Consider the following 5,353-nt stretch of genomic DNA (forward strand, 5'->3'; position numbering starts at 1 on the left):
TTCTTTTCTAGACATGTCTGGCTCAACTGGGACCACTTTCTCTTCCTACAAAATAGTATATCAGAGAGGGAACTTCCTTTAAAATACTCCTAGCATTCTCCATGTTCGAACTAACACTTTTTAAAAAAAAGTGGAAAAGAAAAAGAAAATCAGGCTATAAACTTGTCTAAAACTCCACTTCAGATCTTTTCCTTTAGAGACCATATTGTTCTGTTGAACACAGTTTAACTTTAAGGAAAAAGTGGAGACAAAATGGAAGGTCATCACTTCTTTATATTTATTCCTATATCTTTAGGGCTAGGCCAAAAGTTTTTCACTTTTCTAACCCCATTGCTAACAAATGATCTTATTTAAAAGAACACATGCAAGAAGTTTCAATTTTACCAAATGTTCCCCTTCATGGCAGCTTCTCAGGAACTCAGAACTCAATAAAGTAAGATAAAATAAAAATAAAATCTACTCTTCAGTAAGTCATTTTTATATGACAAGAAAAAAACTGAGAGAGAAAAGAAAAAAGCAAGAGAAAGGGTTTTTATCTCTTCATTGTTGCTAAGTGGTAATGATTAAAATTCCTTGGAGACTGTATATTAATTTATAATTATTTAGGGGAGAGAGAAAAAGAGAGAAATATTACCAGGCCACCTTAAGGTCTACAAAAAAAAATCTCTAAGAGGCCAGTGCTTCCTTGGCTCCTGTTCTGAGCCACAGCTGGAGCCAAAATTGTGTATAAGCTGCTGTGATGCCAGAGACCAGCCTGTCAAATAAGGTCAGTGCCAACAGAGCAGTGAGCACTCCAGAGAAGGAAGAAAAATTTCATGTGGGAACTCTTGTTCAGGAAGAGAAAATCCTCTCAGAAAAGAGAGCAAGCTACTGCTGCATTCCCTTTCTTATAAGGTTAATGATGTCATTCCTCCTGTGTCTCTGATTAGCTAGGCTTAACTTTAGTCCAGGTCCCCTGTCCTGACTTTCAGATACTTACCCATAGCACTGGGACTTCCTTAGCCCCTTCTGCAAGTCAGGACTATAGGTACTCAGGTGGCCCTTTAGTCATATGATTCACTAGCATCCTGACTTAATAAACATTAAGTAAGGGTTTTTTAACTTTTATATTAAATTCACATACCAAGACTAACATCAACTGTGCATTACATTAAATGGCTTGAAGGAAGAATAAAGTCTCTTTATATTCTATTGTATAACAAAGTCCACCCTACCTGAAACAAGCCAAAAAATAATATACTATAATTTCTTCTTGTTCTGTCTGTCCATGATAATCCACACAGCCAGAATAGCCACACGTAACATCCTACTTATACTCCATCATCAACTTTAAAGCATATTTACTGTGTAGGAAATAAAGAAGTTCAAACAATTGTTGGACAACATAAGGGTTTATAAGTCCTATCAAGTTGAAAAGGAATTTTGTCATGGTTTTTGGACTTTGTGAAGTAGAGAAATAATAGTGTAAGTCAGGAAGAAAGAAAGTTCTTTTCTTGAAATGTAACACCAAGGCTTGTACATAGGAATGTCATCCATACCACTGCTTCTGTTAATTACCACAATAAGGAAGGAAGATAGCACATTTGATTTGCCAGGGTAGGAAGGAAGGAGGATGGGAAATTGGTGAAACAAAGGAAAAGAGAGGGAAGAGAGAAAGGGAAGCAAAAAGAATAAGGGAGAGTGAGAAGGAAGAATTGAGAATGGTTTCTCTTGTGCATTTGTATTTGTATTTCTTGGTATATACTCTAGAAGTGTTTGGTGTTCATTCATGATGCCAGATTTCCTGAGTTCTTGGGCAGAAAGAAAGTCTACACTGACACTGTATCACAAAGTCAATGAAAAACTCATCCTTGACAAGACATTCTGAATTTTCCCCTTCAAATTTGGATGTGCCTAAGTGGGATTCTCTTACATGCCTGCCTCAAAAACTCTTTCCAGTCTGGAATCTATTTTTATTCCATCAGAAAATAATATGGGAAAGATGATACATGGGCAAATATGAGGACAAATTCCCATTTACATTAGGAAGAAGCAATAACTCACTTAAAAGAAATATAAAATACTATAAAACTAAGACATTAAAAAACATTGAAAAACTACCCTGCCTTATTTCTTGCCTTCAGGTTAGACATCATTCCCACAAGTCATCTTGAGGAAAATCAATCATTCAAAATTACTTATTGGGTATCTATTATATGACTAACTCAGAGGGATGGGATGAAAGAATCAAGAAAAAAAAAACAAGAGGTGCTCCACTATAAGAGTTTTCAACCAGGGTACATGAGACTTCACAATAATCAAACAATTCTTTGACATATCAAAATAGACTCTGAATTGATTTATAAGAACACTTCATAATAATCCAAACATAATAGCCTTCAACAGTAGAAGATTATTTGCGTTATCAAAATTAAATACCTCACACTTTAGTTGAAATCTAATATTTTATGAATAACTTATTGGCTCCTTAATCCAGAACATATTTTTTTAAAAATCTGTATTTTAGATAATAATCATGGTTTGAAAAAAAAAGCCAGCCAAACACTAAACATATGAAAACTAAGGTTCTTCAAATAAAATTGTTGCAAAAGATGTTGTATATTTTTTAATGAAAATCTTACTCGTACAGTCTTAGTTAACCAAAGCTACTCACAAGCAGAAAATGGACCTTAAGAGCAGCTATCATCCTTTTTAATTATAAAGAGCTATATTGAAAAGCTTCAAGATTGTTCAAGAGTAATACAACATGCTTCCCTAAAACTTGTAGCCAAAGAATAAAATAGCTTGTGCATGCTTTTGTGGATGTCATGCACAGACCAAAAAGAAGATTCATTTTACTGTAAAGGTAGTAGAAGGGGAAAGGACAAAGAGGGAGCTGGTAGAAGAGATCGCAGATTAGGGCAGACAGTGATCAGAAGCATAACAGATATTTAAAAGAATGGGTGGAGGAGACAGAGAGACAGTGAGAGAGAGAAGAATAAATAGAGGAAATAGGATGTAGTTAAGTACACAGTTAATAATCATAACTGAATATGAATCATAACTGAATATGAATCATATCTGAAGATGAATGCAATTAACTCACCTGTAACTCATAAGTGGAGAGTTGAATGGATTAAAAACCAGAACCTGACAACATCTGGTTTAGTAGAAAAACACTTGAAATAGAGAGACACACTGACAAAGACCTTATTTCTCATATGTATATATGAGAAATAAGGTTTTTTTTTAATTTGATTCAGCTCACTACATATATATAGTGAGCTGAATCAAATTAAATATATGTATACATATATATATATATGTATATATATATATAGTGAGCTGAATCAAATTAAAAAAAAATACAAGTCATTCACCAATTGATAAATGGTCAAAGAATATGAATAGGCAGTTTTCAGATGAAGAAATCAAAGCTACATAGAATCATATAAAATGCTCCAAATCACTACTGGTTTGAAAAATGCAAATTAAACAACCCTGAGGTACCTCTGCAAACCTATCAAATTTGACTAATATGGTGAAGAGAAAAATGATAAATGTTGGAGGGGATACAGAAAAATTTGGACACTAGTATACTGTTGGTTGAGTTGTAAACTGATATAACCATTCTGGGGAGCAATTTGGAACCACATTGAAAGTGTTAAAATACTGTACATATTTTTGATCCAGCAAGATCACTACCAGATCTATATACCAAAGAGATAAAAGAAAAATGAAAAGGATCTATTTGTTTAAAAATATTTATAGGAACTCTTTTTGCTCTGGCAAAAAATTAGAAAGTGAAGGGGAGTCCATCGATTGGGAAATAGCTAAATAAGTTGGGTTATATGGTTCTAATGAATATTATCATGCCATAAGAGATGATAAACAGGATGATTTCAGAAAAACCTAAAAAGGCGTATGAACTGATACAAAGTGAAGCGAGCAGAACTAGGAGATCATTGTACCTAGGAATAGCAATATTGTAATGATAATCAACTTTTTAGACAGCTTATTCTGATCAATAATTCAGTGATCCAAGGGAAAATATAAAAGCCTGAGTCAGGCTTCATTTATGGCCTCTGGTCATTGAGAGAGGTCACTGACTCAATTTATTGGTTATTGCTAGCCTAGCTAATATTTATCATACTACGGACTCTGGATTTTTGACTAAGGTCACCAGAATGACCCATTTTACTAACAGCTTAAGTGATTGTTAAAAAAATTTATCCTGTCCTGGAAAAAAAAAGAGAATATATGTTGGTTATAAGGTCAACTAGAATTCTCAAAAAAATTAAGCAAGTGTTTTTTTGAGTTTAAACTTATTCCTCCATGAATTTCTTATGTGCGTGATAGATAAATGTCTTCTTTCACAACAAGATGAACATAGAAATATGTATTGTATGATAACTTATTTACAACCTATATCACATTACATGCTGTCTTGAGAGGGGTGAGGGATAGGAGGGAGAAAGGGAGAGAACATGGATTGCAAAATGTCTATTAGAATTGTATTAAGCAGTGTTGGAAGGGATGGAAAAATAAATGATGGAAAAATTAAAATAAACTTCAAAAAAGTTTAAAATTATATTGTAAATGGCATGAAATGCTAGAGAAAAGAATTGGAAAATAAATGGGATATTTAAAGGAAAGAATTGGAAGGAAAATTATTAGTTAATGTAAGAGATATAAAACCTTACCCTCTTAACAAAAATCACTAACGCTATACTATAAAATAATGTGTACTTTTTTAAACCTTTTGAAACAAGTGATGGCTGTCTACCTAAGAGGAAGGGGGGTAAAAAATAAAAATCAAATGATTTTTAAAAGGATAAAAAAGAACATTCATCAGTGCATTTCATTTGTTAACTGGCTTCATTAATATCCAAGTTCTGAGGATATGAGACTTAAAACAAATGAGTTTTAGTGGGATTATTATGGCAAGCATTGGTCCATGGCACGGGGACAAAGGCAATATCAGGCAAAAATAAGTCAGGCATATGAAATTGTTCTAATAGTAAGCATCAAAAGAAAAAGGTAATATGAGGATTCTGGAGTTTAAAAAACAAAACCAAAAAACAACAGGATGATTTAATCCCATTCCAGTTACTTCCTAACTTGATATGAAGTCCAAAGATTCAGTTCCTGTTTTTCGTTCCATAAATACAGCTCCCTTCAGTCTCTCAGACTGATCTCTCCCTCCTGAGAACTCTTCTCAGGGCACTCTTTACCTCTGCATTTCTCAAGCTATAGATCAAAGGATTTAAGGTAGGATTAAAGAAGCTGTAAAACAAGAAAAGAATTTTCTGTTGCTCCTCATAATTCCTGGAGGTAGGAGTCATGTAAGTGATAATGGCACTCCCAAAGTAAA

This window comes from Gracilinanus agilis, chromosome 5, assembly GCF_016433145.1.
Source record: "Gracilinanus agilis isolate LMUSP501 chromosome 5, AgileGrace, whole genome shotgun sequence".
NCBI lineage: Eukaryota > Metazoa > Chordata > Mammalia > Didelphimorphia > Didelphidae > Gracilinanus > Gracilinanus agilis.